General features: G+C 44.2%; 1 protein-coding gene across 4 annotated transcripts in view; it reads right to left on the minus strand.

Moving 5' to 3' along the window:
• arid3c (AT rich interactive domain 3C (BRIGHT-like)) overlaps positions 1-12,276 on the minus strand; it is a 90,242-nt gene that overhangs the window by 62,826 nt on the left and 15,140 nt on the right. The window lies entirely within an intron of this gene.

A 12,276-nucleotide genomic window follows, 5' to 3' on the forward strand; every position in this document is an offset into this window, starting at 1 on the left:
ACCCAGACTTAACCTGTGCCGACATGGCCAAGCAGTGGGGATGGGAAGGCTGGTAGGAAATGTGTTGGAGAGAAGTTATATAATTTCACTAGATAAAACCAATGTGCTTCAATGCCCTTCAATGTCTGTCTGTCTGTCTTTAGTTTGTTATTTCGGAGGTGGGGATCAGCTAGCATGCCAGGAGTAATCCGGAAGACTCTGTGGCCTACACAGGCCGGTCAACATGCCAAGGTCTAGGGCCCATATCGGTACGGGAGTGGGGAAGGGAACGAGGTGGTAGAAGGGATTGATGAGAGGTGATTTCCAGGCTATATCTACACTGACTATATCTACACTGACTATATCTACACTTACTATATCTACACTGACTATATCTACACTTACTTAACTGTTTATACGAAGTGTAACTCAAAGTTAGTGAAATGTTAGTAGACTTATTGCAACTTAGACCAATCCCCTGAGAGGACCCTGGTTACATACAGCCCATTCAACATAAATTAAGCCCCTGGCTTTAAAATTATTACTTGAATGTAGTTTTTATGTTCCACTTGCATTTGCACAGTAAAATAATCTTTCCCAAGACAATAAATATAGTAAAGCCCTATGAATTGAGTGAAGACAGAATCAGAGAGAAACAGAGAGACAGAAACAGAGAAAGCGAGGGAGAAAAGAGGTGGAGCAACTAGAGTGAAAGTTAAGGAGTGAGCGCTCATCCCTTCTCGCCAGTGGTTTTTCCCCAAGGAGGAAGTAGAGGCCGTCCAGGGGGAGGGAGGGATGAGGGAAGAGGAGGGAGGGCTGGGGGGAGGGATGGGGAAAGAGGAGGGAGGGCTGGGGTGGAGGCATGAGAGGGGCCTCATTAATGGCTCCAGCTGAGTTGGGGGCTTTGGCGTATCAACAAGCCAGCCCTCCGTGAGCCGGCCTTTCATGGGGCCTGACAGCCAGGCTCCAAATGGCTGCTATTCCCAGGACACCACTGTTTTTATAGGCCAACAAATATCATCAACCCCCGTCTGACTAGCTGCTGTCCTGTCTCACTGTCTCACAGCTCAGCTGTCTGTCAGTCTCCCTGTCTGTCTGCCTGTTTGTCTGTTTGTCATCCTGCCTGTAGGTTTCTCTGTGTGTCAGCCTGTTTGTCATCCTGCCTGTAGGTTTCTCTGTGTGTCTGCCTGTTTGTCATCCTGCCTGTAGGTTTTTCTGTGTGTCTGCCTGTTTGTCTGTTTGTCATCTTGCCTGTAGGTTTCTCTGTGTGTCTGCCTGCTTGTCTGTTTGTCATCTTGCCTGTAGGTTTCTCTGTGTGTCTGCCTGCTTGTCTGTTTGTCATCTTGCCTGTAGGTTTCTCTGTGTGTCTGCCTGTTTGTCTGTTTGTCATCCTGCTTGTAGGTTTCTCTGTGTGTCTGCCTGTTTGTCATCCTGCCTGTAGGTTTTTCTGTGTGTCTGCCTGTTTGTCATCCTGCCTGTAGGTTTATCTGTGTGTCTGCCTGTTTGTCTGTTTGTCATCTTGCCTGTAGGTTTCTCTGTGTGTCTGCCTGCTTGTCTGTTTGTCATCTTGCCTGTAGGTTTCTCTGTGTGTCTGCCTGCTTGTCTGTTTGTCATCTTGCCTGTAGGTTTCTCTGTGTGTCTGCCTGTTTGTCTGTTTGTCATCCTGTCTGTAGGTTTCTCTGTGTGTCTGCCTGTTTGTCATCTTGCCTGTAGGTTTCTCTGTGTGTCTGCCTGTTTGTCATCTTGCCTGTAGGTTTATCTGTGTGTCTGCCTGCTTGTCTGTTTGTCATCTTGCCTGTAGGTTTCTCTGTGTGTCTGCCTGCTTGTCTGTTTGTCATCTTGCCTGTAGGTTTCTCTGTGTGTCTGCCTGTTTGTCTGTTTGTCATCCTGTCTGTAGGTTTCTCTGTGTGTCTGCCTGTTTGTCATCCTGCCTGTAGGTTTCTCTGTGTGTCTGCCTGCTTGTCTGTTTGTCATCTTGCCTGTAGGTTTCTCTGTGTGTCTGCCTGCTTGAAGGCGGTTGTGTATAATTTATGCATAGCAGCATCCCCATATGTCTCTTTGTCCCTATGTTGAGGAGTGTTATCCTACATCAGGGGATCCGACGACCCCAATTCGATATCTAACAATTCTCACGACCCCAACTATGTGAAGAAAAAGTATATAATCGTTATTTTTTTATTTGGGGCTATGAGAGTCAATTTTAAAACATTCTCCCCCGACCTCATTTTCATATCAGGTGACCCCACATAGGGTCGCGACCCCTAGTTTGGGAACCTCTGTCCTACATGTTGAAAAGTGTTATCCTACATGTTGAAAAGTCTTATCCTACATGTACAAATGTGAAAAATCAACTAATAATATCACCACCCATAGTTTTTTTGGAATTCTATTGGTGAATAATAATAATAAAAAGCGAACAATCAGTGTATATTTTAGAGGGGTTGACATCAAAATTATTGTTATATTACAAAACTGTTTAAGTTAAAAACATGTTTTACATTCCTGCTCAATCAGGGAATTGAAGTGAATCCTAAAGACCTACAAATAAAGATATAGATTTGACCCAGCCATTTTAACTGTCCTTGCTACTTCACAGTGCAGCCAACCACAGGAACAGGAGGAGACCCATTTCCACTTAGTTATCGGTTATAAACATTTATTACTTAGAGAGAGGGAGCGAGAGAGCGGGTGAGAGCTAAAGAAAGGAGAAAATAATAGCATTAGAGATGAGCGGACGAAAAAACTCCCTGTGAAGAGCCAACCCCCTGTGAAGACCTAACCCCCTGTGAAGATCTAATCTGTCTGTGAAGACCCAACCCCATGTGAAGACCCAACCCCCTGTGAAGACCTAACCCCCTGTGAAGATCTAACCCCCTGTGAAGACCCAACCCCCTGTGTAGACCCAACCCCCTGTGAAGACCTAACCCCATGTGAAGACCCAACCCCCTGTGAAGACCTAACCCCCTGTGAAGATCTAATCCCATGTGAAGACCCAACCCCCTGTGATTATCTAACCCCCTGTGAAGACCCAACCCCATGTGAAGACCCAACCCCCTGTGAAGAACTAACCCCCTGTGAAGATCTAACCCCCTGTGAAGACCCAACCCCCTGTGTAGACCCAACCCCCTGTGAAGACCTAACCCCCTGTGAAGACCCAACCCCTGTGAAGACCCAACCCCCTGTGAAGAACTAACCGCCTGTGAAGATATAACCCCCTGTGAAGACCCAACCCCCTGTGTAGACCCGACCCCCTGTGAAGACCTAACCCCCTGTGAAGACCCAACCCCCTGTGAAGACCCAACCCCCTGTGAAGACCTAACCCCCTGTGAAGACCCAACCCCCTGTGAAGACCCAACCCCCTGTGAAGACCTAACCCCATGTGAAGACCTAAACCCTTGTGAAGACCCAACCCCCTGTGAAGACCCAACCCCCTGTGAAGACCCAACCCCCTGTGAAGACCTAACCCTGTGTGAAGACCTAAACCCCTGTGAAGACCTAATCCCCTGTGAAGACCCAAACCCTGTAAAGACCTAATCCCCTGTGAAGACCCAACCCCCTGTGAAGACCTGAAACCCTGTGAAGACCTAACCGCCTGTGAAGACACAATGCCCTGTGAAGACCTAACCCCCTGTGAAGACCCAACCCCCTGTGAAGACCTAACCCCCTGTGAAGACCCAACCCCCAGTGAAGACCTAACCCCATGTGAAGACCTAAACCCTTGTGAAGACCCAACCCCCTGTGAAGACCCAACCCCCTGTGAAGACCTAACCCTGTGTGAAGACCTAAACCCCTGTGAAGACCTAATCCCCTGTGAAGACCTAAACCCTGTAAAGACCTAATCCACTGTGAAGACCCAACCCCCTGTGACGACCTGAAACCCTGTGAAGACCTAACCGCCTGTGAAGACACAATGCCCTGTGAAGACCTAACCCCCTGTGAAGACCCAACCCCCTGTGAAGACCTAACCCCCTGTGAAGACCCAACCCCCTGTGAAGACCCAACCCCCTGTGAAGACCCAACCCCCTGTGAAGACCTAACCCCATGTGAAGACCTAAACCCTTGTGAAGACCCAACCCCCTGTGAAGACCCAACCCCCTGTGAAGACCTAACCCTGTGTGAAGACCTAAACCCCTGTGAAGACCTAATCCCCTGTGAAGACCCAAACCCTGTAAAGACCTAATCCCCTGTGAAGACCCAAACCCTGTAAAGACCTAATCCCCTGTGAAGACCCAACCCCCTGTGAAGACCTGAAACCCTGTGAAGACCTAACCGCCTGTGAAGACACAATGCCCTGTGAAGACCTAACCCCCTGTGAAGACCCAACCCCCTGTGAAGACCTAACCCCCTGTGAAGACCCAACCCCCTGTGAAGACCTAACCCCATGTGAAGACCTAAACCCTTGTGAAGACCCAACCCCCTGTGAAGACCCAACCCCCTGTGAAGACCTAACCCTGTGTGAAGACTTAAACCCCTGTGAAGACCCAACCCCCTGTGACGACCTGAAACCCTGTGAAGACCTAACCGCCTGTGAAGACACAATGCCCTGTGAAGACCTAACCCCCTGTGAAGACCTAACCCCCTGTGAAGACCCAACCCCCTGTGAAGACCCAACCCCCTGTGAAGACCTAACCCCATGTGAAGACCTAAACCCTTGTGAAGACCCAACCCCTGTGAAGACCCAACCCCCTGTGAAGACCCAACCCCCTGTGAAGACCTAACCCTGTGTGAAGACCTAAACCCCTGTGAAGACCTAATCCCCTGTGAAGACCCAAACCCTGTAAAGACCTAATCCCCTGTGAAGACCCAACCCCCTGTGAAGACCTGAAACCCTGTGAAGACCTAACCGCCTGTGAAGACACAATGCCCTGTGAAGACCTAACCCCCTGTGAAGACCTAAACCCCTAACCCCATGTGAAGATCTAACCTCCAGGCTCTATACAAGAAACAAGACCACTGTTTACCACTGTTATGTGCACTGACTCCACCTCAACTTCCAATATTGTATGTGCCTCCATTGGTCTCTTTTCTGTTTTTGTCATCCAAAGGGGTTAATATTGATTTCCCCCCACGTGAGGCCGTTAGAATCCTCCTCTATCCTTTCACTCCAGTGAGCCAAGCTCTTATTATGACCGACCGGACATTTGTCCTGATGGAGCACTGATGGGCTGTGAATGAAATTGGTGAGGAAAACAAATCCATTACGTTGTCCGAGTCTTACTTAGGCCTTATTCACAGGGAGAATGCAAGCACGACCACAGCTGGTGGACATGTCTTTTATCACAGAAAACCAAGACAGTCTTATACAGGACTACAGTAACATACTAGGACTACTCGGTATAGGACTGCAGCTACATACTAGGACTACTCTGTGTAGAACTGCTGCTACATACTAGGACTACTATTACTTACTAGGACCACTTGATATTGGACTAATGCTTCATACTAGGATTACTTGGTATAGGACTGCTGCTACACACTAGGACTACTCTGTATAGGACTGCTGCTACATACTAGGACTACTCTGTATAGGACTGCTGCTACATACTAGGACTACTCGGTATAGGACTGCTGCTACATACTAGGACTACTCTGTATAGGACTGCTGCTACATACTAGGACTACTCTGTATAGGACTGCTGCTACATACTAGGACTACTCGGTATAGGACTGCTGCTACATACTAGGACTACTCGGTATAGGACTGCTGCTACATACTAGGACTACTCGGTATAGGACTAAAGCTTCATCAGGAGACCACCAGTGTCGTAACAATGAGGTCGGTGAGAAGAATAAAATCTGCCAAAAACATTTGAAATAAATCACCAATGGATTATATCATGCCCATTTATACCCAATGGATTGATGGTCATGATATAACTGTGCCATGTGGGCATTGGCTGCTTTGTAGAGAACATTATATTCAGGAGGTCTTTGGGAAAGTCTATTTCATCTAGCAGAAGAAGGTTATCAAATTTGAATAATAGGAAACGGTTAAATAAAGTGGCAGGCAAACATGGAAACAGACAGGAATTCCTTGTCTCTTCAGAAATAATAATAATTGATGTATTACTATTAATTATCTTGCGTTATTACTAAATAGAATGCATTATGGAATATTGTTAAATGTCTCTAGTTTCTGTGATTATGTCTGCGTTCTCCACATTCAAGTGAGTTTTGACATAGGTGACCCAAAAAAACATCCCAGATACAAAGTTTAGTTTTTTGCCCAGAAAGCTTCAGAGCTCAGACACTGGACACAAAATGAGCTATATCGCAATGACATGTTTAAGCATTATTGACATAATTATTGACATAAGTACTAACCTGTAATTATACTGTTCTATCAGCCAGACATACTCTGCACTAGGTATTTCTTTTTCATCAGGAGAAGGGATCACATCTTTCACTAGCATCCCGTGGACAGCCACTGGTATACCTTTGTTAACAAAGCCATATTGGGTTTATTGCCCTTATATTTATGTTCATTTATCCGTTACAAATGTGGTGAATACTGTCTCTGCTCAGAGGATGTTATTTTACTTACTGTGCCAACAGTCAGAACACATTTTGGGAAATGTGCCTTCATGTACTCTGCTGCATCCACTTGGAACACCTTTTAAAATCATTTTTTAAGCTACAAGATCTTGTCTCTCTTAGCATTTTTAAATCATTGGTGATGGACTTGGAAAGTGATTCCCTTACATGTCAATGTTTTTAATTATGTTCTGTCAACATCTCAGAATAATGGTGTAATTGCCTTATGGTTGTATTGATTATACTTGTATTTTGTTATATTGTATTCTGAAACATTTGATCTCACGACTTATGGCTGCCTATTCTTGGCCAGGACGCTCTTGGAAAAGAGATTTTTAATCTCAATGAGCCTATCCTGGTTAAATGAAGGTTTAATAAAGATTTAATATAAAAATATATATATTATCATTTATATCACAAGGAAACATTTTCTCTCTCTAACACACACACAAACACACACACAGAGCAGAGGCCAATTTAAAATGGCCACCTTATTTTCCTGCGGCAGGGGACCAAACCTCCCCATAAACTACGCCCTAGCAGTTATAACCGTCCTTTGTTTGGCTAGTGTTATTCCTCCATGCTATCTGACTTAGAGGAAGAAAGAAAGGAAGCCCAACGGTTTCCCTCCCAACACCAGGGGATCTATATAGCGAGCAGGGAACGTCATCTGGTTTGTAATGAGTTCCAACTACACGTTCGATCTGAATTCACAGATCTCTGATCGCGGTAGCAGTAGGGCGACAAGACCTTGGCTGAGGATTTATTTTTATTACAGTTTGAAGAGTTTTAATGTCATGAATCTACTTTGCCTTACATTGTTCAGTCCACACTAACACGCCAAGAATTACACACTCCCCCTGAAGTGTCCAGTAGCACTTCACACTCCCCCTGAAGTGTTCAGTAGCACTTCACACTCCCCCTGAAGTGTTCAGTAGCAAGTCTGGACACAGAACCGTTCGCCTGCTGAAGACAGGCAATTTCCTTCTAGCAATAAGCTCTGGAATTCTCATGGGACCTTTTTTTTTTATATACAATAGGACACATTGATGCGTGCATTTTTCTTTTCTGCTTCTACAGACGGACGGACTGAGAGGGACACCAGAATGGGCTCTCTGCTATCTGATGGAATCAAACTAAAAGAAACAGGAAATAGCTGGCCCTCTGATGAAGGCAGGGAGCGCCAGTATCACTTTGGGGAAAACAAGACGAGGCTCCCGGCCATTCCAAGAAGAATGACCTTGACTATCAAAGACATGAGAAATGAAAACAAGTTGCTTTCCTCTCTCTTAAATTCCGTTGTTTATAAGACATTGCAGTGGCCAATGAACTTAAGAGTGGAATGCGGGGGGAAACAATGGACCTGAGAAATAAATAGGGCTGTGAGATTTAATAAATATATTCAGACTATCCAACTTTTCTAGACACATGATAATAATAGGACAATTTCTGCAAACAAAAAGGCTTCTCACATAGCTTGATTTGAAGGTCAGAGGAGGCATTATGATTTTAAGACAGCTCGCAGGATAATGGCAAGAAGACCTTTTAGCTTCCATTCAGAGCTTTGTGAAATTAGCAATTTTTTTCAGACCCACTGAGCCATTGACCCTCAACAACATGTTCAGATTACATCTAAATTTAAGGTTAGGTCTGATGAATGGCACATAGCGAGGAAACATGTATAGCAAGAATTAACCTCAGCAACACTCAAACGTTAGTACACCCCTCACATTTTTGCAAATATTTGATTATATCTATTCACACTGAGGAAATGACTCTTTGCTACAATGTACAGTAGTGAGTGCACAGCTTGTATAACAGTGTACATTTGCTGTCCCCTCAAAATAACACAACGCACAGCCATTCATGTCTAAACCACTGGCAACAAAAGTGAGTACACCCCTAAGTGAAAATGTCCAAATTGGGCTCAAAGTGTCAATATTTTGTGTGGCCACCATTATTTTCCAGCACTGCCTGAACCCTCTTGGGCATGTAGTTCAAAAGAGCTGCACAGGTTGCCACTGGAGTCCTCTTCCACTCCTCCATGACGACATCACGGAGCTGGTGGATAATAGACACCTTGCGCTTCTCCACCTTCCATTTGAGGATGCCTCACATATGCTCAATAGGGTTTAGGTCTGGAGACATGCTTGGCCAGTCCATCACCTTTACCCTCAGCTTCTTTAGCAAGGCAGTGGTTGTCTTGGAGGTGTGTTTGGGGTCGTTATCATGTTGGAATACTGCCCTGTGGCCCAGTCTCCAAAGGGAGGGGATCATGCTCTGCTTCAGTATGTCACAGGACATGTTGGCATTCATGGTTCCCTCAATTAACTGTGGCTCCCCAGTGCCGGCAGCACTCATGCAGCCCCAGACCATGACACTCCCACCACCATGCTTGACTGAAGGCAAAACACACTTGTCTTTGTACTCCTCACCTGGTTGCCGCCACACACGCTTGACTCCATCTGAACCAAATACGTTTATCTTGGTCTCATCAGACCATAGGACACGGTTCCAGTTATCCATGTCCTTAGTCTGCTTGTCTACAGCAAACTGTTTGCTGGCTTTCTTGTGCATCATACTTAGAATAGGCGTCCTTCTGGGACAACAGCCATGCAGACCAATTTGATGCAGTGTGCAGCATATGGTCTGAGCATTGACAGGTTGACCCCCCCCACCCCTTCAACCTCTGCAGCAATGCTGGCAGCACTCATACGTCTATTTCCCAAAGACAACCTCTGGATATGACGCTGAGCATGTGCACTCAACTTCTTTGCTCGACCATGACATGTCCTGTTCTGAGTGGAACCTGTCCTTTTAAACCGCTATATGGTCTTGGCCACCGAGCTGCAGCTCAGTTTCAGGGTCTTGGCAAACTTCTTATAGCCTAGGCCATCTTTATGTAGAGCAACAATAATTTTTTTCAGATCCTCAGTGAGTTCTTTGCCATGAGGTGCATGTTGAACTTCCAGTGACCAGTATGGGGGAGTGTGAGAGTGATAACACCAGATTTAACACACCTGCTCCCCATTCACACCTGAGACCTTGTAAGGAAAAATGGCTAATTGGGCCCACTTTTTCACTTAGGGGTGTACTCACTTTTGTTGCCATCGGTTTAGACATTAATGGCTGTGTGTTGAGTTATTTTGAGGGGTCAGCAAATGTACACTGTTATACAAGCTGTACACTCACTACTTTACATTGTAGCAATGTGTCATTTCTTCAGTGTTGTCACATGAAAAGATATAATCAAATATTAGCAAAAATGTGAGCGGTGGACTCACTTTTGTAAGATACAGTATATTATTCTTACACAATGGACGAAACCAAAATGGGAAAACCCATGTATTACAGAAAGTTTCCCAAAAACATTCCAAACTATTTTTGAGAAGACCCATTACTGTGCACTCATCTGCTCTGTTAAGGGAAAACTGTCCTGCTATATAAAGGACAATACATTCTTAATCAAGTATATTTTTTTAACCAGTGAGATTTCATCTTAACCCTGGACTTCGGTACTTTTACATACGATGTTGCTCGACGTCCTGAATAAAACTGAGTTTGGTGAATTTAACTGCTGTGGCAATGAGGTCCATTAACAGAAGAACATCACGTGAACCAGTCAGATCAAACAGACAGGCAGACATGGTGAGATTACAGTGTTATATATCTGTCTAATATCTCTGTAAATGCCTGTCTTTACGTCTGTCCCTCCGTCTTCTCCCTGACTTGTGACATCATAACAGCATCCATCATGCCCAGTACATCTGGGCTCTATCCTGTCTCAATAGAGCCTCTGATGAACCAGTAACATTCCATCAACATCAACCGCCGGTTTCAACATGGAGACATGAGTCACCTCTCATCCCTGACCTGTTCATGACTAATGTATTATCCGGACCACACACATGCATGCAAACACACACGCACACACACACCTATTCATGGTTCATGGATGACTTAACAGGCATCTGCACGATGTGTTGACTGAGCCGATAAAGTCGTGGCCCCGGGACACGCCCAGTGCAACCATAGCAGGTCCCAACAACAACACTGCCTGTCTTCATTTCTTTGTCACCCAAACATTCCCGTTCTATAAACTGTTGCAGTTTTTTAAAAAAAACGTCTGGGCTTTTAAAAACGTTTGCAGTTCTATAAACTGTTGCGGTTCTCTAAAAACGTCTGTGGTTTTATAAACGCTTGTAGTTCTGTAAACACTTGTTCTATAAAAAGTTTTAGTTCTATGAATGATTGTGTCTCTATGAACGGTTGTTGTTTAAATTCAGGCAAGCATCTATTCTGATAAATTGTAAAGTAACTGAAATAAAGACTAGCTGAGTCAAAAATTCATTTAGGGAATTCTGAAGAAACTGTATTTTTTTTAATTTACATACTCTATATTTACCAAATGGCTTTATGATAAATTGTCTTTCCTGTTCAAGGAGGGAGACCTGCAGGGAAGGATCCGAGAGGCCGATGGAGGAACAAAAGTAGGGAAGGAGTTGGAGGAACTAGGAAGTCTCTTGGGTAAACATCTCTCTATTTTCACTATTAATTCATGGCTGTTTCTCCATTGCCGTGGTAACAGCAAACAGCACCATCCCCTACCCTATTAACGCACACACACCCTCCCTAAAACACCTTCACACACCACAACTACCTTAACTACCTCAACTACCATCATTACCCCAATAACCTCAACTACCTTAACAACACCAACTGCCTCAACTTCCTTAGCAACCTCAACTACATGCACTACCTCAAATACCTTAAACATGTCAACTACCTAAACTACATGCACTACCTCAACTACCTTCACAATCTCATCTACCATAACTACATGCACTACCTCAACTACCTTCACAACCTCAACTACCTTTAACTACCTTCACAACCTCAACTCCCTTCACTACCTCAACTACTTTCCATACCTTTACTACCTCAACTACTTTCACTAACTCAGCTAACTCAACTACCGTTACTACATCAATCTCCTTGCCAATGTTGTGTCTTTGCTGTGACAGAACTTTCTTTTTTCACAGACAATTGTTATTTCACAATGTTCCATCAAAGTGCGTTAGTGGGTGGAAATAAAACCAGATGCTCTCCCTGAGTGAGAGAGTTGAGTGCATAGGGAGGAAATAAAACAATTAATTCAAGAGATTCATGAACTTAGACACACTGTAGATATTTGTCATTATTCTCATTTAAGGAAATATAAAAACATGGCCTTTATAGTGCTACGATGTAATCAATTGGCATGGCATTGCATGCTACGAAGTACACCAGTGCCATTTAAAACTCTACCACGATTCACCTTTCTGCACCTTTTACCATCTCACAGGAAAATGCACTTTAATGTTCCCTGGTGAAAACGGAAGAGGATAACCAAGGCCAACAAATTCAGTAGGGACCAAGCAGCTATTCTACCAAAATCCCAAATATCTAACAAGAGTGTAGAAAAAAAATCTGGAATTCCAAGCATCACAAAAACATTTACAAAAACATTCACAAAAGCATTTCAGAAATGTTTAAAAAGAATAAAGATGCTATAAAATTGTTTTGTTATTGGCTGTGTTGTACAATTTTTTACTACTTACAGTAGTAAAGGGAAAATAAATTTAGAAATTAATATTGGTTTAGTGACAATATCGTTTGTGCTCCAGTGATTTTCAATCTTAATATCTCAATCCATCAGAAAATTCAGCTAGCTTTATTTGCATGATGTTTAAAAAGACATTGCCAAGCACAACATTTACAAGA

This window comes from Esox lucius, chromosome 13 (genome assembly GCF_011004845.1).
Source record: "Esox lucius isolate fEsoLuc1 chromosome 13, fEsoLuc1.pri, whole genome shotgun sequence".
NCBI classification, from domain to species: Eukaryota; Metazoa; Chordata; class Actinopteri; order Esociformes; family Esocidae; genus Esox; species Esox lucius.